Below are 23,070 nucleotides of genomic sequence, written 5' to 3'. Positions count from 1 at the left end.
GGAAGGCTAATGCATGTCGATGCCTTATTTGCATATGCCCTTATCGATCTCCTTAAATAAGTACCTTTCAGATACTCGAAGGGGAATTTCCAATTTCCTCCCCCGAAGAAACATAGGAAGGGGAGGATTCTTTTTGGGTAAACTCGCTACCGTCTATTTTCACACGCCCCGACCGATAAAAACAAAGTTTCTTTTAACACGGTTATCTTAATTCATTCAATCTATATATCCCAAGGATCGTAGAATATCCACCCTCGCACTGCCCATTTCCCATTTTTTTTTCTGCTCATGGGAAGCCTTCCTCGCCTGCTTCTTGCTATTTTTGTAACTTCTCATCGGGGGAGAGACCCAGGTCTTTATTTATCATCGATTACAAAACGGAATAAAAAAGGTCCATTTAATCGACCTTTTCCTACCATTTTTCCTAAACAAAAAACCTTCTCTTTTTTTTTTTGGTTCGGTCCAAAAAACCTTAAACTTGCACGTCACGCCTCTCTCGGGGATTTTTCCAACTCCCGAGGAGACGTTTTGCTCTTCCAAGTCAAATTCAAAGCTAAACGAAAGGAGGAGGAGAGAGAGAGGGAAGGAGAGGGGTTGACTTCTTCCTTGAATCGCAAGGTTCGCAGTGGCTTGTGTCATCCGATGCGTCGAGCTTAATTCACAAGCTTTGTCAGATTATGACCAGCTGCGTTAAATATATAAGTTGCATCAGCAATTTCTGTGCTTTTGTTTATGTCGTTTACGTGGGGTTCGATTGGTCGGATGATGTAATGGCACGCGTGAATCCTTCGGATAGACAATGGAGGCAGTTGAATAAACCGTGAGGGAGTGAGACCCGCAAGCTGATTAGGACACATTTGATCGCTCTAATCCAGTTTTTAATGTTTCATATGGAGAATATTACACAATGGGTTTTGCACTATAAAGGGTCTTTTATTGAATTGGATATATCAAGAGCTACGGAATGTTTTGGAATCAAGTACGGAGTCGAGACATGATACGATCAGTGAGTTCGTTTTGTCATATTAGGGGTGTCGCATTCGATGTTACCTGAAATAAGGTAGGCATCGTTTGGCATGTGAAAGTTAACTTGGGATGGTACGTGCCCGCACAAAACGCGCGTAAGAACAACTCGTTTATATAGACGATGAGAACTTTCTCGAGTTTGTATTTGGTGAACGATTATTTTCGTCTTCAAATATGACATCGAGGAAAAGTTTTGGAGAAACTATGGGAGTCCGGTTTGATGGGCGACCCTTCCGTAATAAAAAAAAATGCTTAAAAAAGTGCCCCTCAAACGCTTATAAAACTTTGGTAAGCACGCTTCGGAATTTTAAAGGTTTACCATCAGAAGCAAAGCGATTTCGCTAAAATGCATAATTTTTGCAATTCTCGACATGTCTTGAAGAGGGTCGTTTTCGGTTTTAGTAAATTTAACGAGCGCCGAAAGGGCAGTTGTTATCGAGACCTTCTCACAATATCCACCTTCATGAATAGGGATACCGAGGTTATATCAAGAGCACAAAACCGAGATGCCGAGGAGTTAATACGATGGTCTGTTTTCTCGTTTCCTTACGATTGGAGCTTCATTTGCTTAACTTGGCATTGCTTTCTAGAAAAATCAAATTCCAATGCAAATCGACACGGATTTGGGTCACCCACTTCCTTCTTGAGAAAGAAACCGATGATTTCCGGGAGGGAAAAAAAAATGGATAACTATGATGAATGAAGACGATCTGAATGAACAGTATGGTCCAAAGATTACGGTCAGTCCCCCACTTTCGCACCGTCGGAAATCAGTCAGCAGGAGATACACACCAACAGCAATGACGACAAGCATGACTCTAGTCGATCGAATAATTAATTAATTAATTAAGGTTGTGCATTTGATTATGACCGGATCGAAACGACGACCAGCATGACGTCAATTCACCCCCCCTTGGAACCGTTCTCTTTCCTAACTTTTCCTCGGGTCCCGGTCAATACGGCGGGCCCAAAATGACTTCGTGCGCAAGCATCAGCTCAATTTCCCAACAAATTCCCCCTCCCGGAAAATCGGCCCGACGACCTCTTTTGTTCTTCGAAACACAGCGTCGTCTTGGTCACATCCGGAAAATTCTCCCATTATCCATCGCGAAATAAATGAATTTTTGTAATTATTTCGCTATTCCGACGGTGGAAATGCAAAATGGGGGAGCTTTACGTGGCCAAAACGAGCAGGACTTGACGTGGTTCAGGGCAGCGACTCTCGCTGACATGTCTGATCGCTTTGTCGCCGTCACGTGCAAACACTAAAACCTCGTCGTTCCATTATTGCAGTTTTGGTATTAAGAGCCGTAGATTAAGTCAAATCTCTAGCCCAAAGCCAAAAAAAAGTCAAACCCAGTTTAGGTTCATTTTTTAATCGTCGGAGATCAAATGAGGCCAGACATTATACTGTCACCTACAACTGTCAATCTCGGATCTCCACGCATTTAAGCGTTTTTCTTTTATTATTGTTATTATTATTATTATTTCTGTTCCCTTCTAATTGAGTTCGATAATAACAAGGTACGGTGCGCCGTACGTACGAGCTGTTTGGAAGCCCAGCTGGCTCCCTCCCACGTGTCGGGAGGCTGTTCGGGCCACGTTTCACGTTGTGCTTGCCGGGAAATTTCGATACAAAGCGATTTCTCCTCAGGATTTTCAGGGTTAATGAAGATTCAGCTGGGTCCGCATTCAATGTTGTGATCCCGCGCATCTCTCTGTGTATGTGTGGCATGATTTGTCGGCGAAACATAGCAGATAGAAACCGGTTTAATTTTTGTTCACTTATTAAGGTCGTGTTTAAGATTCCTTGTACCGTCGCTACTGCGGGATCGTTTATGTAATTGCTACGGGACTCTCTCTCTTTTTTTTTTGTAAGACGGTTATTGATTACGTAACGACCCGATTCGACTAGGGCGAGAAGTGATAACCGGGGACAGAAGACCTGGATAAGGAGCGGCTTCTGACATGAATGAATCGAGTTGTGCACCGAACATGAAGAAAGCGATTCCAAAATATATATGTGAAAAATTGGAATTAATTCGAGAAGACGCCTTTTGACGTAACGATAATATCTAGATTGGTAAGCGTGTTCAGGTGAGAGCACTCACGAGTGACCTCGTGGGAAGGTGCTCGCATGTACATCAAAGGATAAAATCATGAGACTTGATATAGGACGGACTAAAGCGGATAATATCTTGAGTGAGTTAAATCCAAGGTAACACAAATTATGTTCGGGATAATTAGGAAGATACGCCTGCTTATGATTCTTTTCTAATAGACAATTAGCAACGCACTGAATCATCATTAAAAGTCACTTCAAATTGCTCGTGTTAGGGTCGAGGATTACTTATGTCTTTAACCAACCTAACATGCAACGGCTCCATCACTCTCTACTCTTCACGGCTGACCGTCTTAATCTCAATACGTAATTTAAGAAAATAATTCGTTGCTTAACTCTGTCGGTGAAAAGGAAGAAACGTGAACGATGGAAATAAATCCGGTGCATCTTTAATTTTGAAATTTTGCTTTTTTCCAATCTCGCGATTTTGGGATAATGACACAAATGGTCCCTGGACTTTGTCTCAATATGCAATGTGGTCCCTGAATTTTTTATTTGTTCGATGTGATTTTTGAACTTTTAATTTGTTCAATGTGCTCCATGAACTTTTGGATCGTGTCAACATTGAACATTTTCATATAGTCCAAGGACTAAATCGAACATGTACCAAAATTTTAAGGAGTACATCGAACGAATTAAAAGTTCCGAGACCATCAGGGATCACATTAAATAAATCAAAAATTCATGGACTGTCATTTTCCCCGAGATTTTCATGCTCTGACCTCCGTTCAAGGGGAACATCCGAGACCTCACGGAACATATAAGAATCCGCACTGATCATCGTTAATCACACACACGATCTTCATGTCTCATCTTATTCGCGGATTTTCATTTTCCAAATTTCGGAGAGATACGAAGCACAGAACAGGGGGAATACGGTAAGAAAAGATTTGCCGTGTTTCGAGGGGACATCGCGGATGGACGACAGCGTGAGGTCGGGGGTCCGAATTTCTAAGTCGCTGCCGCACGGTCCATCCACCACCGGCACACACGCCACCCCCCCCAAACCCGAACGACCCAAAAGAGACCATGGAATGGGAAAATGTCGGGAAAAGTCGAAACCCCCCTCCCTATCCATGCCGTCGCCGCCGGGCGGCGAGGAACGAGGATTGTCTAGGGCGGTGCATGATTCGACCTCTCGAAACAAACGAACGCCATCGATGTCAAAATCGAACTCGAGAGAGAACGACACTCGCAACGTCCTCGGTCTCGAGCTGTCCGCCGCCTCCCAGGAGCATTCACAGCTGGCCAGCAGCCCCACCAAGTGAGGCAAAGATATAATAATTTGACGAGGGAAAGAGGGGGAAGGAATTTGGGGTCGTCTGGTTGGTTGGGGGTTTGCGCTTTTACTGTGAAAGTTCCCAAGAGGCCAGAAGGAAGAACGCGCTTAGCTAAGTGCCGACGCATTTTCGCCCCCTTTTTTTTTTGCCTTTCTCTTCTGTTTTCTTTATTGGGGTGCGTTGTTGGAAAAGAGAAAAGAGGAGAAGAAAAAGGGGGGGGGGGGGGGCAAAGAGCGTATCCAACACGAACTCGACCGACAGGGAAGAAGAAGTCAGCAACACCATCCAAAGTCAACGTTCGGACACAGGTTTAACGTTCGTTGGATTGGCGTCTTGGTCTCTCCCCGCCCCCCAATAAGAAACCTCCACGTGAATTAGCTTAATATCCGTACACCACTTTGAAGTAAAATTTAAATTTTTTGAGTGCCAAAAAATAAAAATAAAAAATTCAAAACTTCACAAAATGGCTTAGAATACCCGGCCATCCACTTTGAAAATTTAAATTTTTAGGTGCCAAAAAATTTAAAAAAATCAAAAATTTCAAAACTTTACGAATGGCTTATAATACATGTGGCCACCCACTTTGAGTAAAATTTAATTTTTTTATGACCCAGGAACTCCACGCCGACACCAAGGAAACCGTGGGGCGACACGTGCTAGCCACCACACACGTGCACCGGTTAAGTCACCCCGCGCACCGGATTCGAACACTCAACCTTTGCGAGAGGAAGAGTGCGCGGCTAATAGCCACCTGCGTGGTTAAAATTTAAATTTTTTAGGTGAAAAAAATCAACAAATCAAAACAGATTTTGACAGAATTAGTCATGTTTTACCAAACAGATTTTTCCTTCGTAAATCAATTTCAAGAATTCCATAAATCAATTTATGGAAGAATTTGATTTGAATCGCTACCATTCGCACCCTGCCTCTCCCCCAATAAGAAACCTCCACGTGTGCTCCCCAATCTATTTACCAGCAGGGTCGCATGCCTATTAACGTATTTGTTCTTTTTTACTCGTCGATTTTGTACTTGTTTGGTGCGACTCTTTTTTTTTCCTCTTTTTGAGTAGAAAACTACTGCTCGTTTGAGTTATAGCAGAAATGACCAAAAAAAAAATACTTTATTTATGCGAATATATGTGTCCACCGCTTACGTTTCATGAAATTGTAGGCGTTTCGAGTTTTGGAAAAAATCGAATTGCGCGGCCCTTGAAATTCTATACCAAGGCTTCATTTGTTCTCGCGAAAAATGAATGATTTGGAAAATATTTTCTTAGAACTGATCGCTTAAAGTAATTAGTCAATGGAAAATGTTATCTTTATCGACGGCAATTATATCTAAACATTCTGTAAATGATGAAAATAATTTTCGTTTGTTCATTTTTATGAGCAATACAAGCGAATCAATTTTATGAAAATATTTTTCAAATTATTTATTTTCCGTAAAAACAAACGGAGCCTAATGAGTGTATCTGTTTTACTGAAAACTTTACGATAAAGAAAAATATTTTTCATGAAAATTATTTTCAAGGAAAATGATTAGTTTTCGATTGTTTGATAATTGACGGAAAGTGATTCCCTTGTTGTCGAAAGGGGAAGATATTTTCCTCCAATCTAAACTTGTTATTTTCGGTTAATGTAAAACGCTTTTCGTAGATTGATTAGTTTTCCGTCATTCAAACACCGGAAAGTAGGAAAACAATTTGCCGAAAATGATTTTACTTCGAACAAACGAACCCTAAGGCAAAAACTTAACGGGAATATGTGTTTTTAATATAGGAAAAAGTACGGTTGCTTTCCCGAGTTTTGAAAGCCGAAAAGAATATTTCAATTTTAACTTAACGGATTTGGGAAAATCCCAAATGACTCTACATGTTAACTATTTGCATTTCTCGAATCATATCGATAGCTTGACATCGAACAAGAGTCAAATTTGTGGTGCTACAAGAAAAAAAGGGGAAAGATAGTACCTGGCTTTATCGCCAAAATTCCCAAAATGTTATTTCAAATTCCAAAAATTAAGGAAAAAAAAAAAGGTTAACATGTTGCACGTGATCTTCAAAAGTTTATAGGGGTGTGTGTGTTTCAAATAGAGGCGTGCAAAGCGGACCGCCCGAACCGGGAACAGCCCGGACTGGACTGGTCCGGTTCCCAGCAGTGTCGGTCCGGTTCCCTGTTCCTAAAAATTGAACCGGTGTTCGGGCGGTCCAAGGGGAAACCGGACCGAACCGACTACATATACTTTCTTTTTCTTCAAAAAATTTAGTGAAATGTGAACTAAACCCCAAGTGAACTTCATTGACATAAATTCATTAACAAAAATTAGTAAAATGTGAACTAAATCCTAAGTGACCGGTTCTATTGGACCGGACCGGACCGGTTCTCGGTTCTAGGACTAACCGGTCCGATCTCCAGTTTCCAATTTTGGGAACCAGGAACCGATTACTCTAGTTTCAAAGATTTAGTTTGTCAAATAGAAATAAAAATAAACTTTCAAATATTAAAAAATAAAAACTAATGCATGCTCCAAACCGAACCGTCGATTTACTGAACAACAAGAAGAATGATTTGGTTGAATGGAATTTGAGTGGAGGATTTGAGTAGGAAAATAAATTAGCCGGATGAATTGAATTGGTACGAATGTGAAAATGTCTAGGACTAAATTTGTCCAATTGAAAGGTTTCTGATTGAATTAATACCAATGCAATAAGGTTTAGTACTTTTTTGGTACTTCTCGCCAATCTAAATGCTACCTAACCAGATTGTCCCTCGAGGCTAATCTCAAATCTATATAACTTAATCAATAAATACTGGGAGAGAACATAGAAATATACATAATATCAGTTTGAACAAGGAAACTACAAAGAAAGCTCCCCACATTATCATTTGAGAAAACGGAAAAAATATTTAAAAAAAAATAGAAAACGATTAGATACAACCTGACCCAGCCTCGCGAGACCTTTCCACGACTCCATCCATGCAGACATTAGTCCCATCTAGGATAGGATTCACTCAATATAATCAAGGTTTTGTATATAGATTAGATGGCACGAATTTGATTATGATTTCATCGAGGGACTACTGAATCTCAACCGGGAATGAGTTTTCCGTCTCTCTCTCTCTCTCTCTCTCTCTCTCTATGATAATTAATTTGATTTGATTAATGTTTGTTGTTGAATGGTGTGGGAAGTTAAGCAGTCACGTACCATATGAGCTGACATGCACTCACACACCCAACGCAGGAGGACGCGCCGCCCCCTGGGGAAGGTCAAATGCGGTGGTGGAGTCTTTCATGACTTCAAGGCCGGCCGGTTGGCCGGTTGGACCACCGGACCCATCCCCATGTGTCTCTCCACATAGCATTACCTCACAAGACTCGTTGCCCATGAAATTCGAATAGGGTGTGGGAGCGCGTGAGCGGGTCGGGTTGTGCATGCCTCACGTGTTATGTCGTTGTGTGCACATTAGGGGTGAGAATCTTAGGTTCGACTAGAAACCGGATTGAACCGGCTAGTTCCTGGATGGTTCCCACGGGGATTGGTTCAGTTTTTGGTTCCAGGGGCCAGACTGGACTGAACCGACGGAACCGGACCTGGATATTTCGTTTTTTTACATTTTATTTGCCAAACCCTTTATTAAATTCACATAATGTGAGTTTCCTTGTAGAAATAGTTATTTTATTCTCGTATTGAATCATCTTTAGACTTTCCATGTAGAAATAGTAATTTCCTTCTAGAGAATAGAGGAAACCAAAAAAAAAAAAAGGGAGGAAAACATCCATCGCCGGTTCTAGGGCCAGGTGGATTGGTTCCCGGTTCCACAAATCGAGAACCGATCTTTCCCGGTTCAATTCTAGGTTCTAGGGTGGGGACCTACCCAACCCGAAACTGATCACTCCTAATGCACATTTCATCAAAAAAATGTTTTCTTTCAAGATGACAAAACGCTTTGTATATAACTATTATGTAAATTCATGAAAAGCTATAGCGATCGGTTTTGAAAAAAAACACTCACCGACTCTAGTGGGATTAAAACTTCGTCATCCATGAAACTACAAACGTGATGGAGAAACTGCGATGCCTACGAACTCGATCAGTTCATCGATGATCAGAATTAAACAACTCAAATCATAGATATTCGCATAATTCTAAAGTAGGAATCGGTGCATCTCTGCATCCAGTGCATCTCTAAGAACGTTGCGACTATTCATCAAGAAATTCACGACACGCCGAATCGGACCAGATGGACCTTTGTGGGCAACCCATTTGACCATGATTCAACCCCCCATCACGATGATGATCTGCATCACCTAATCACCGTCCATTTCTCTTGTGAGGGGGAGGGGTCCCACCCCAATGATGGAAATACATATAATTTGAATGAACAGCACTCTGGATGTGATGCTGTTTCTCGTCGTCTGAAAAGCTGGGGAGGGGGGGTGGTGCGAGATGGATCGGTGACCATTTTCCACGTCCAAAAGGTCATACTCAACGTGAAACCCGAAAAGTCGTCGGACCCACGCTTTCCTAAAGGGCATAGGATGTGAAAAATGCTGAGAAGAAGGGTCGTTGTATGTATGCAAAGCCGGTTCCGAGCTGTCGATTCGATCGTGCCACTAAGTAGGTTGCAAGTGATTCAACAAAGCTTAAATTGAACCGCATTAGGATAGTTCTAGATGGGGTCATATCCCTCCACGCTATGAATCGAGACCTAACTTATCTTATAGCCGTGATGTGCACGTATATTGTCAAAGCAAGACGTCGTGATCTCAAGGGTTCTTGATTTCAAAGAACAACTACCATGTGTTTAGATATAGGCGCTTTGGAATTCAACGGTGATAAAAGTAAGATCTCGATTGCACATTCTACTTTCGTGCGTCGAACTATTTAGCAGATGAATCTTACATACTTTTCAAATCATTTTGTTAATGGACGAGTTCGGCGTATTCGTTGAATGTATTTGATCTCGATCAAAATGAAAATCTACTTAAAGCACGGCTTTGGAGAGAGAAGGCTATATATCTCTGGACATCAATTTCATCATATAGTGTTCAAACTGAATGAAAGAGTGTGAAAACTAACCCCAGTGCATAAACTAATCTACACGCCCATATTGTATCTTATCCCTAGGCTTGGGACACTACGTTTGTGCTGGAAAGCATTGTCTTATGTCCGAGATATTGTTAATCAAAACCAAGACAAGTCATATTAATCAAGACACGCTTTGGATAACTCCAACTAAACGAATGTGCATCCAACCAAAATCAATCTGAGACACACTTTTTTGTCATGATCGAGTCATGTGATCTGCCAAAACCTAAGTCTAAGCTAATCTTCGAGTCTCCTCTCCGCATATTTTGCGCATTATTGGAAGCAAAAACCGCTTTTCAAACGATCAACTTGCGATGTTCTGCAGGTCTTTAATTTCAAAAATTTCGAGCTTGTCCACGTTGTCGTCGTCTGATCTTCTTGATTGCTAAAAGGGATTTTATTTTAGGGTCGATTCCTTTGCGTGTGACCCTTGATTAGGGCTCACATAACCAACCTACCTCAGATACATTGATTTACTTTCAGTCTTCTCTAGTTGCAAGCTGCCCTTCGTGGGAATAGTTAGCCCCACTTGTCAATGAGCAAAAAGCAACCATTTGACTTGTCAGTATGTTGGGTTCAACAATAAGGTCAACGAGCAAAAAATTTTGTCATGGCCGAAGCCGAGTAATCACAATCATTGACTCCTCGAAGCAGCATTACGCGTTCTCGTTAAGTATATACTAGTTTTATAGCACGTTGGGCCTCTCGTCCCCCTCCTAATTGCATAATATGCGTTCTCACGGTGGGCTTTCATGATATTTTTTCAACTATGCGTGTGCACATTGAAAAGTATTCCATATTCGCTACTGTTTTAACATAATTATCCCGTATGTTTACACATGATGCAACGAGAGAATCGGACCCTTCAAATTGGCAATACTTAGTTTCTTTGCCTCAAAGAAGAGTCTCTGAAAGAAATGAGGTTCGGTGGTTGGGAAGGGAGGATCACAAGCAGCTTCATTTGCTCCTATGAGAGCACGTTTAGTGCGTTCTATAATCATAAAGTGACAGCATGACAGGTAATTACATACTATGTACACCTGTTTTAAGTACAATGTCAATGGGGAAAGTGGATAATGGAAAGACCAAACCAACTTGCGTCTTAAAGCACTAAAAATGGATCAATAAGAAAGCAAGAAACATCGGCCTAGAAAATGAAAACCAGCAAAGACGGTCGGTTTTCTTCCTCCTCTGTGCAAATGAACTGGACTAAGTAGGGTTTCATGTGATCCAGCGCATGTTAAACAGGAGGAGGCTCGTTGTTTGAACTTCTTGGCAGAAAGACCAAGGAGAATAGCTTGAGAGGATGAGATAAGAACACCCAGTTGAGTTCAACAGTGGAAACATTAATTAGAATTGTGGTCTGACCAGTTAATAACCCAAGGAAGTGTGATTCTTTAAGTTGAGAGCAGATTTAGGCTAGAGATTTGTATCCTTCCAAGAACAAAGACAAAGTCAAAACTCAACACCCTCATCTTACCTACTGAGCAAGCTGGCATCTCTGCACAAATCTACCAACCAAACCCTGCCCACTTAGAAACTAAAGCCATTCAACGCACCATCAGCACAATGCAAATTAAACTCTCAATCTGGCAACATCGATCTTGTCACAACTATTTGGTAAGTTTCTAGGGCAGGTCGCTTCGCGATCTTTCACAATCTTTCTCTAAACTATAACTCTATCACGAATGTGAACAACTTTGAAAAATATTGATTTTCTTCGACCAACCGATATTAAGAAGATGCTGCAAGATTTATGATCCAACAAGATGTCCTGACGGAACCCCGACACAAAAGGGCACTTTCCTGGACAAAGAAGCAGCACTTGCTGTTCTCGTAAGGTCCCCAGAAATAAGAGTCCTAAATGATTGAATCCATTGGACCTATCACGAGCAATGAACCCGAGACTACATTGGAGGTACCACGGAACACTCGGATCTGAAATAGCTCAGAACATTTTCATCAGTGAAAATCACATTACATGCATGAATCACATGGGGCATAGAATATTCCCGAGACAAGTTTCCATGATTTAACCAGCAAGGAAGTCAGACGTTAGCTGGCTCTGCAGATATCTATACGATTATCAACTGTCTAAAACAGAATTAAAAAAGCTTACTGAGACAATCATGGGACAAACTATGGACTAGGTTTCCAGTCTAAGGACCTAGCAGGGTACAGCTGATACAGATGGGCCAGGAAGATACACAGCTAAGCACCCGACTGATCCAACCCAATATGTTAGCTGCTAGGGCTAGGGCAAGGGCCTGCATTGTACTATAAGTAACAACAGAAAAGAGCGAGCTAGAAGAACTTCACAAGCCAGCAAAGTCCCAACGGAGCAAAAATCCATGAAGATTTTAAATTTTTCTTGAAATTTCTTGCACAGTGACCATGACATGATCAAAAGCAAAGCATCCCGATATGTGAGGTATCTTTTTTATCTAACAGATGGTCAAATCTACATCTGGGTTTAAATCCTACTAAGAAATCCACTAGAGATCAGAAATTAGTAAAGAAAGAACAAGATGTTTCTTTTATCCATTACAGGCAATCGAAATACAAAGAAATAGTCAATATATTCAAGATAATTACGTTTCTACGTAACACCATAGGCGAACAGACTTGGAGCCTAACATGCCATAATTACCACGAGATGCCCATCCCCCAACATTTGTATAACTAGTTTGATGTAATAACAATGAACAAGGGGACAGCCACCATTCTGCGGTAACTATATATGTCGCTGCGAACAGTCCCACCTCTCTCAGAACTAGTTGAGACCTCACTATCTAGCAAGAGAAAACAGAAATATTGAAATTAGCCCGATTCGTCAGATTCATCAGAATCACTTCTTTCAGGTTCCGCCGCATTAGTCTCAGCCTCTGGCACTTTGGGTTTTGCAGTGGGTTTTGGAGCAGTCTTCCTGCCTGGTTTGCGGGAATTTTCATCTCCGTCTTCCTCTTGCTCAGCCATGTCCACATGTACAGCACCATGTCAAGGAAAAATCAAACAATGGCAGGTGCCATCTGCCAAATAAAGTGGGTTCACATGCTAAATGTGCCGTAAGAGGCCAAAAGAGAACCGTAGTTTCTCTACTTAATATGCATAAATTCATTTGTTGACCTTACTACTGTGATCATCAATTGGACAACGTAGATGCCTCAACCAAGGTGATAGAAGCTAGATGCACATCCGCAGATACCACCCAAAAAAACAAAGAAGAAGAATCCAAGATGGCAGTTGCTATCTGTGCAATAAAGACGGTTCACATGCTAATTGTCCCATAACCTAAAAGAGAGCTAAAATATCTGCACTTAATATGCATTACCAATTCATCCCTTGACCTTATTTTAGGGATTGTCGATTCAACAACTTAGATGCCTCAATCAACGTGATGAAGCCTTGCTTGAAGCACACAAGGCACTCCAAAAACCCATATTAACGGACCTAAGCAACAGATATGAGTTAATTAGCAAGCAGATGTTGATATGCCTACTACTATAATCAAGGAATAGATATGAGTTTTTTTTATAACATCAAGAAATAGATAATTAGCATCAAAGGATATCAGCATTTTCCGCTGTCCCACCAGCCATGATGTTCAACAGATCCTTTTCAACACGCTGCACAAGCTCAGGCTGCAGCAAGTAAAGAAGATGAGGTGATTATATATCTAGAATCTACAACCTATACGTACCTGATATTGCCTTCAACACACATGAACCAGTTACTTTAACTTAGATTTATTAGTATGTCTACGAATCCATGTCAGGCAACGCTTCCACTTCAGTGATGCAGTAAATTCTACTAATGTTATGTCCTCAACTTTAGCAGATACTTTATGTTTTACAATGCAATTCACCACTAGATAGCAGACCCTACATCTAACCTACCATTCCTAATCAAGTTCCCCTTCCCTCCACTCCCCCAAGTAGAAGGAAAGATAGATGCATTCTCAAAGAAGACTGAGGTGGTAATTACATTTAGGTCAGGTTCTCTACGGAATCTTCTCTTGCGTGCATCCCTCATAGGAGGAGTCAGACCATGCCTGTACTCCACCACATCTGGGGCAGGATCTCCTGGTTCTCTGACCATTATCATCTGTACATGAGTTACCTTTAAGAAAAAGGTTCACAAATGAAGTAACAGTGCGGAAACTCTTAAAAAGAGCCCTTCACCTGACCAATGTCTGCAGTTTTAATCAGATTAGTATCATCATAGGTCTTGTAAGACTCCACAACAGTTGGTAGATCCATCAGAGAGGCAGTGAAATGGTCATTTCCAATGACAAAAGTTCCAGTCCTCCCATCCTCTGCCAAGAGAAGGAATTAAAAGATAAACTTGCAACCAAAATATGCAAAGCCTTCATAGGATGTAAAACCTTATGCAATATGACACGATGATAATGACTAAATAGAACAAACTACGCCTAACTGGAAAAAGTATAACCACTAGTATTCCAATTATGTCAATATAATGAGACGTCCATCCGGATCCAGCCAAACATCCAAGAAAGGAAAGACTCTCCATTTGGAATGTCAGAATCCACAGATAGAATACGCCTTCCTTTCAAGAAGAGTTATTCCTAGATAAGCTTATAATCCTAATCGAGAGCCTTGCCAGACAGTTAACGATAAGAGATACAACTACACATCTTGTCTATTCTAGGGGGCTTCATTTTTCATAAATGCTTGTAGTTTTTTTAATAGACACGGGTGATACAGGTTTCATACCAGAGAAAGATAAATCTAACGCCTTGTCATCAGAAGTAGATGCATCTTCATTCAATAGCAGTTCTATTCGCTCAGCAACAGAAGGTGGAACCCTGAGAATGAACTGTTCCTCCATGCCTAAACACACAAAAAGGCCAGTAAATTAATCCAAGTAGATAAGCAAATGTTGAAAGAACTACAACTTCTCTGATTACATGGTATTAACCAAAGAGTCATATTTTGGAAGGAGAACGTTGCAGCATTAGGCAAGATTAAGGATAGAAGAAAGAGGCAACTAAAATTTAGGAGCCATATGTTCAAGGTACAGAAGGCGGAACCCTGAGAATGAACTGTTCCTCCATGCCTAAACACACAAAAAGGGCAGCTAATTAATCTAAACTTAAAAAGTAGATCAGCAAAAGTTCAAGAACTACTCCAAAGCAGTATAGCTCCACCGCAGTCCTTGATACCAAAGGGAATAGTGAAAAAAAAAGAAGAAGAAGCAAGAAAGCAGGGGAAATAGGAAAAGGTTGTTTATTGAGAGAGTTAATACAATGACTTAGAAACATGGTATTAATCAAAAAGTCATATCTAAGGATGGTGAATGTTGATAGCATGAGGCTAGCTTCAGCATAAAAGAATGAGGCAGCTAAAATTTAGGAAACAATGATCTCAAGATTATGTATGTTCAAGGTAGTAGATATTGATCCGCAATAAAGCCACAGTAGAAGAATCCTGTTAGTGTAATTGCACTTAAACTAATCATTTAACAGCACCAGAAAGTTTCAATGGCATTTAGGCATCACTTCCAAATTCATAATTTTTCCCAAATTCTGGAACCATGTCTCAATTGAGCATCAGCTTAGGTTTGACTGACAATTTTGCTAGAAATGAGTCATTTGTGTAGGTTACCATCTACACTGCATTTCTATCAAACACTAAAACAAAACTTGGTGTGCAAACGCAAAGAGCCAATGTATGCTCAAGAAGAACACGAAATTGACTCCGCCAATGACCAACACAAACACTGAATCTAACCGAAGCAAAAACGAAAACAAAACACACGACAAGAGAAGCACAGTAAAATGATCGTCCACCCAGTACGTGCAAATGTTGAGCTGTTGACTACCACATAACGTGAGTCTAAACAGAACCCAGACCTTCACAAACAAAGAGACGAACGGATCTCGGAAAATAAATGCCGACACTTTTCCTTCTTCTCCTTCTCGAGTGGACGATGGGTTCGATCGAAATCTGGGGCAAGTGCTAGTGCTGTCAATTGGGTTAGGTCGGGTCGTGTTTGTGTCGGGTCGAAAATGATCCGACCCATATTGACCCATTTCCATGCAATGTAACTATTGTGACTCATATCCAACCCGATTCATATTACCAAAGCACATTAATATTTAACCCAATTTAGGAAAACCCACACCCACCCATTTAACCCACTTTAAGTTCTTCACGTGTATATGTTACATGGATAAAAACTTCACATTAAATTTTAAAAAAAGTAAATTAACACAATAAAAAAATTAGCAAATACAGTAAAAGACGTAAAAAACCTATCAATTGAAATACTTATAAAGAGTTCTTGACAAGAGAGAGTTCGATCAGCTAACCATTGACATGAAAATAACATTTGCTTATAAGAACTATTCTAACATGCGACAATGTGTTCTCGAAACATTCAGGCGCATTGGATTATGTATTACATTGAAATAGCATTGACATCCCCAACTTCAGACAAATTTTAAGGCTCGTTTATAAGAATATCAGTCCTTGGGAATTTATAGTCGCACCTTAAGGTAATAGTCAATACCAACAACTGTCAATCAACCAGACTTCCTCAAGCAAAGTTACCAATCCAATACCATCATTTGCCTTATTGCTTACTAGTATTTCCACCATCTTAGCTCAAGCTTCACGTACATATACATATAGCCAAAAGTAACATCTCAAGGCTATCCTCATTTCAACACATTTTAGTATGTCAACTCCTGTAGCGGCAAGCGGCCATTAATTTCAACGAATTGAGCTTATTTTCTGAAACTATCTTATGAAATTCTTGCGGTACTATTGTACTGAAACTCTTTCTTGTGCCCTTATTGTCTAAAACCCGTCTTTTTCCCATACATTGCCCAACAGCTTCAACAGTTCTAGCACAAGTTCTTAGCATCCTTAGCATAGCTCATGAAGGGACTATGTTAAAGTCCACTCACTGTGAGGGAAATGGTGCCAGTGATGAATCCAATCTTTATGACAAGACCCAGATGGCTACCGCGAAAATGGAACACGTTCCAGGAGGGAGGGTTGAGGCCTTCTTGTAATTTCCCAAATTAAAAATTGACTAGAGTACCGATGTTACCCGACCAAAATCATGGCCAAACAGAGGAACCAAACTCCAACGCGACAACCGGAACATCGTCCCAACCACAAGACAACATTACGCAATTCACACGAATCAAAGACTGGACATAATCAGCAAGAGACAGAGACTAGAAACTTTACAATCAACACCCAATCCGGAAATGAAGCGAAGCCCACAACAAGTTCAAAACCCAAACCATGGATTGCATAAGAATCAGTAGGAACCACACGCATATTGCAGCAGAGAGTGGTCAGGCTTTTGCAAAAGGCAAGATTGCTATCGACCAAAACTGATACTCAAACACACTTGACCCCGTTTTGGGTTTAGTTAGAGATGATGGCCAAGACGACAGAGAGTGAGCAAATTACTCACGAAGAGATCACAGAAGCACGAACACGACACACGGTGCTCATCGTTGGGAGCTTGTCCAGATATACTCGTAGCATCGAGCTAATTAATTCAGGACTCGAAGGACCCCCCTCCCTCGAGAGGCCACGAATTCCCAACTGTAAAGGAGCGATCGAAGGAAGCAAATAGACTTCAACAGCAATCGGAACGCTCGAAAACAACATCACACTCACCCGCAGGGGGCGCGCAGAGCCGGCGACGGATGAGCTGGATTCCCGCCGGAGACGAGGTGTGATGTGTGATACTGTCACAGTGACAGTGCGAGCGACGTGACTCTAGAGAAGTTTGGATTCGACCGTCAAGCAAAAGCTGCAAGTTACTTGGGTTGGATAGCGCGCATTCGTAGTGGGGCTACTGGGCCTGGGCTTCGGAAAAACGCCGGTTAAAATACGGCTCATTAGAGATACTCGAGGACGGAGATAGAGAGAGGGGGGGAGAATACCTCAGCAGCGAGGTACTCGAGGACGGCGGCGAGGTAGACCGGAGCTCCGGTGCCGACGCGCTGTGAGTAACGGCCCTTCTTCAAGTACCGACCGGGAACTGCAGGCCGGCCTTAACCGACCGGGAGACCGGCTTCTTCTTCGGGCCGCCGCCCTTCCTCCCGCCGGCGCCCTTCTTCAGCTTCCCTCCGGCCTCCATTCTCTTCTCGCGCGAATCTCTCGCAGGAAGAGAAGGACGAAGAGGAAAATCTCCGAGCTTCTTTTTCTCGGGAAAATCGGACGGGAAAATTTTCCTTTTTCTTTTTCTCGGGAGGCGATCGATCGATCGATCGAGGCGATGAAATGGCGAGGTTTTTTTTCGGGCCCGGGCGAGGAAGAATGGCCTCGGGGATGGGCTGGAATTGAGGGGGGGGGGGGGCATCGGCCGTTGGATTGGGGAGCCTATCGACGGCTGCGGGGCGATGAGGTGGCGATCCGTGTGCTTTGAAGCGGACCAATAGCGTCGGGAGACAGAAATGCATCGAGGGAAAGTACAATGGATGCCGGTCTACTTATAGGAGAGAAGGTACGTTGGTTCCACGTGATCTAACGTTGGTGTCGAAATCCGACTCAGGAATCTTGATCCGTAAATTGCACGTTGTCAGGATTAAAAATGCGATAAAGTATGGAAATATTTTAGTTTATTAATATCTATTCTCATTTATAAGCACTTTAAGTTAAAGGGATAATATCATGAAAAATCTCAAACTGGTACATCTGTGATAAATTTATCCCGAACTATTTTTTTTATCACAAAAATCCCCAAAGCGGTACATCTGTGATAATTTTACCCCGAACTAATTTTTTGACCACAAAAAATCCCAAATTAGTACACTTGTGACGAATTTACCATCCGTTGGTTTCTGTTAAATTTTACTGTTAAATTGCTAAGTTTGATGACACGTGATAGTTGACGGATGTACCAGTTTGGGGTTTTATCCCTCTGTTTGTCACAAGTTTATCAATTTGTGATTTTTCGTGATATTAATCCAATTTAACAGACATTAACGAAGGGTAAATTTGTCACAAATGTATTAATTTTGGATTTTTAGTAGGGGTGTAAATGGTTTGATTTTTTTGAAAAATCGAACCGAACAGAACCGTTATGGGTGTATCATTGAACCGAACCGAATCTCACTTGAACCGAATATGAACCGAACCGAAAAATCAAATTGGTTCGGTTCGATTTGGTTCGGTTTGGTCAAAATCAAAATTACCTTCTCTATCACCTGCTCTACCCAGAAAAGAATTCATACACAGAAAACAACTCCGCAAGACCAACTTTGTTAGCTCACTCTGCTTGAGCACAAAATGACAAGAACCCACCCAATCGCACAAAGCAAGCACAATGGAGGATGAGAGCGAAGGAAGAAGACCGTACACGTAGAAGGGTGTCCAGAAATTGATTTGAAACTTCGACCCACGAACCTTAACCAGCGCCACTAGGGGTGTCAAAACCAAACACAATACCCGAACCGAAACACGAACCGACCCGAATCGGCCCGAAATTTTAAGGTATTTTTGGTTCGAGTCTTACTATATTCAGGTATACATTTATAAAATGGGTATTGTGACTTGTTTCGATTCGGTTCGGGTCATAACACGAACCGAACCGAAACATGTTAGTTTACCAAAATTGAATTGAAATCCCTAAGTATTAATTCGCGATACACTCTCTCTCTCACGGAACGATTCGTCTCCTTCCACAACCCCTCAATCGAGGCCATCTTGGTCTCCCCCTTGGTCGCCGGCGTTGATTCCGCCTCCATCTTGGTCGTCCTTCGATGAGGAGGTTTTGTATGTTTTTCTATTAACTTCAATGAGGAGCCTTCGCAATTCTCTACTCTGAATCATTTGTCTTTTAGTTCATCGCTTAATTCTGTGGGGGAAAAGGTATTTATTTGTTATGGCAATTGAGCTCCTTTACTAGATTGTTGGATGTTTCTACTGCTTACAGTGCAATTGGATTCTATACTCTTTTCAGGCGTTAAAGATGATAAAGCTTACGGTTTAAGTTAAAAAGCTCTTGTACACAAGTTGATTTCAGCACAAGTAATTTAGTTGTATTCAAAGTGACGGGTGGCTTAATAAATACCCACTCTATAAAAAAAAAGTTCTTACTAGACTTGCTTCTAAACGCACCCTCCAAAAAACCCATGCAAAAACCCGACCCGACCCAACCCGGATGTTTAGTACGGGTCCTATGCGATTCGGGTCGGGTTCGGGTCAGAGAGAGCACGAACTCTTATGATTTGGGTCGGGTCAGGTAGTAGTGGAAGCCAACCCGACCCGACCCATTGACACCCCTAAGCGCCACACATCATCAACTGGTACTCTCTCTCTCCTTTTTTTGCGTGGAAGTTGACTTTTTTCAATGGCACTCTCTGTTTGTCTTGTCGAACTGGGTGTTGTCGAGCGCGGATGGGGAGAGGTACGAGAGTTGCGGGATGGGTTCCGCTCACCGTCTTGGCGTTGGCCGCGAGCGAGCTTCCTCGAGTGAGTGAGGTCGCACGGAGACCAGCCCTTGGTCAGGATTGCCGTTCACGCGACGGTCTCTGCTCTTGATGGAAGGGCGAGCAGAGACCTTGAGCTTCCTCGAGCGAGCGATGGTCTCTACTCTTAATGGAAGGGCGAGTAGAGACCAGCCCCTGGCCAGGATCGTCGACTTCGGTTCTTGGAGCAACGGCTTCAGTTCCGTTGTCACTGGTGGTGGGGGCACAAATTGCGTCCCTCGATCGGAGGAGAAGGAGCAGACGCAGGAGCCCTAAAAGCCTTTTAATTCGGTTCGATCCGAACCGAAATTGAACCGAATTGAAATAAACCGAATTGACAAAAAAAAAAGTTGGTTAATTTAGATAATTCGAATCGAAAATCGAACCGAACCGAAATTTTCGGTTCGGTTTGTATCTCGATTCGGTTTTTCGGTTTGGTTCCGATACTCCTATGTGACAATGCGAGCGACGTGACTCTAGAGAAGTTTGGATTCGACCGTCAAGCAAAGCTGCAAGTTAGTTGGGTTGGATAGCGCGCATTCGTAGCGGGGCTACTGGGCCTAGGCTTCGAAAAAACACCGGTTAAAATACGGCTCATTAGAGTAACCCATCGAGTCAATAAACATGCGGCCCGCTGGTAAAGGGATGGAGGGGTTGGGACGCTAGTATCACAGGTACGGGGTTCGACTCTCGCGTAGAGCATGAGAAGAATTAGAGATGGACAAATAAGAAAAAGAAAAATTCCCTGCTAATAAAGGGATGGGGGTGGGTCGATGAGTATGAGGTCTGGAGTTTGATTCCGGTGAGTATCGTACGCACATTTATAATATGTATTTCATGGCCATCTATGCCTCCACAAATATTATGATCTTTTTGGTTCATATACGCCAACCTCTATTTGGTCTTTTTTTTTTAACCGAGATTCGTTGACTTAGATTAGTCTTTCATCTGTTCGCTATTGTATAAAACTAGTTCGTACCTGTACTACCGACCCAAATTATGCATATTGTTCTGACCAAAAAAAAAAATTATGCATATTGCTGTGCCTTCATTCATATCTTACCGAAAGGAAGGGACAAAAACACTGCATCATGCAATTTACCGGGTCTTTCGAATCTTTTTTTTCATGCCGTTTGTAATCTAGATATACGAAAATATTCTATCGGATTGCTCGGTTCAATCAAGTACCGATCTAATTTTCAGTAATATCTATCCGGCGACCTTTATCTCCGATTCAATCTAATCCGGGCCGGGGTCCAAATCGCTCGCCGTCTGTCGGACGATTCAACCGGATCTCCCGGTCCGATTTCCTAATCACCGCCTTGGAGTGGGGAGGGGAAAAGGGTCAAGGTCGTGTGCGTGAGAAAGGGTTCAAGGTCGTGGGGATGGGAACGGCATGTGATCCACTAACTCGAACCCTCTCGAGGAGGAATCTTTTACATTTTGCCTGTCCTACGAGGAAAAGAGTCCAAAAAGGTTGCTGCTTTTGACGTTTTGATGTGGATTTCATGCTGACACACCCACTCCCCCTGCCTTTTTCCTTGACTGTCAGCTTTACAACCAAGCAAATTTTTTTTTTTATCGAATATAGTATAGATTTGGCACGTGCATGCGTAGCGAGATGATTCGGAACCTATTCCGACTTCCATTTGACAAAGCGACGGTGACGGGCTAAGTCCAAATGGACGGTAGTAGTTATGGCTCGAACCAAATCTTCCGACCACCGACACGAAACTACTGTCATAACGTCCAGGCATTTGCCGATGCTGGTCGCCCGTTTCCATCCTCTCGTTAATGAAAACACCGAACGCAAAGTCCAGTGCTCCATATGTCATTACTATCTCCATCGCGTGGGAAATTCGAGGGGGGGTGTTGGAAAACCTAGGTGGGATCATACGGTTCTAATTGCGGATCTCATACATCAATGAACGAAACCCCGCCTTCCCACCTGTTATGTCCAACCCTCATGGTTATAAATCGATGCGCAGGACATGTTTGTCATATTGACAGAGGGTAAAGGAGTGAATGTGCATTTCGGTTCGGCGGACTTTTGTTGGGCTACGGAGCAAAACATGGTTGCAGAATTGTCTCTAACGTTTTTCTTTTATATCGCTTTTTATTTATTTATTTTGTCAAGTGGGTGTGAATGAACTGACATACAACTTAATTGCGTCAAGAAAGTAAAACGAGATAGAGGAACTTCATTTTGTGTTTTATTATATGTCTGTGCCCATTACCAAATGAAAATTTAAACCATTTCTTCTTAATTGTGGCATGAGGTGCGTTTATAAATTTACAAATATTAGGACCCTTGCTGGCATGCACTTGCACATTGCCAGACGCATTGGAAAACTGTGTCCACCCAGTGCATGCCGGCCGCTTCTACAAATCAGGGCCGGAAATCAATACCGTCGGATCGCAAAAAGGAATAAATCTTGATCGATCATTGAAAAATTTTAAAAAATGTATGTGGAACACGACATATTGTGTAGGATATACGACAAAATGCAGTTAGGTACAACGTTTGTTCACATGAAAGTGAATCGATTTTTCAAGAGACCATAAAATCTCATATTATGATACACATTTAATCAACTTCTCTTCTCGCTATAGAGTTTTTTTTTCTTTTTTTCATTTTTAACTTGAGAATGTGATTGAATTTCGTGTCCATCACGTATTCTATTATCTTGATAAGCGAAACGAGAACCGGATCGAACCTCATCGGGTAATCGATTCTGATGTGTACAGACCATGCGCCCAAGTCCGTCTTACTAAAGTCAACCTGCGGGCTTAAGAATTCCTGATGACAATGATTTACCTAATAAATGATGGATATCAAATTCAGGCGACCCACCTTCTCTGCTGCTACATTTTCCCCCTTACATTAAAACTTCAAAAGCTTCACCAGATAGAACTGACATTGACCCATAAAGAAGAGTTGAGTCTTTGAAAACATCCCGAGAACGAAGAGATCTCCTGCAAAAGAGATGTTTTTTTAATCCTAAGAATAAACTAAAGTGCAGCGAGCGAGTAAGGGCGTGCATGATAACCATTCTGTTTCTGTCCAGAACTAGTTTTCTGTTCTCGGGA

The 23,070-nt window shown here is 41.9% G+C and overlaps 1 pseudogene; it reads right to left on the bottom strand.

The window, feature by feature from the left end:
- Positions 1 to 12,027: 12,027 nt before the first annotated feature.
- LOC115679281 (transcription initiation factor TFIID subunit 7-like) lies at positions 12,028 to 17,790 on the bottom strand (annotated as a pseudogene).
- Between the last annotated feature and the right edge of the window lie 5,280 nt (positions 17,791 to 23,070).

The sequence above is a fragment of the Syzygium oleosum genome, unplaced genomic scaffold (genome assembly GCF_021117445.2).
Source record: "Syzygium oleosum isolate NSW1041296 unplaced genomic scaffold, Sole_v2.1 Sole_v2.03, whole genome shotgun sequence".
Lineage (NCBI taxonomy): Eukaryota > Viridiplantae > Streptophyta > Magnoliopsida > Myrtales > Myrtaceae > Syzygium > Syzygium oleosum.
Note: the sequence above shows the minus strand (reverse complement) of the source record. Positions and strands in the feature narration are given on the sequence as shown.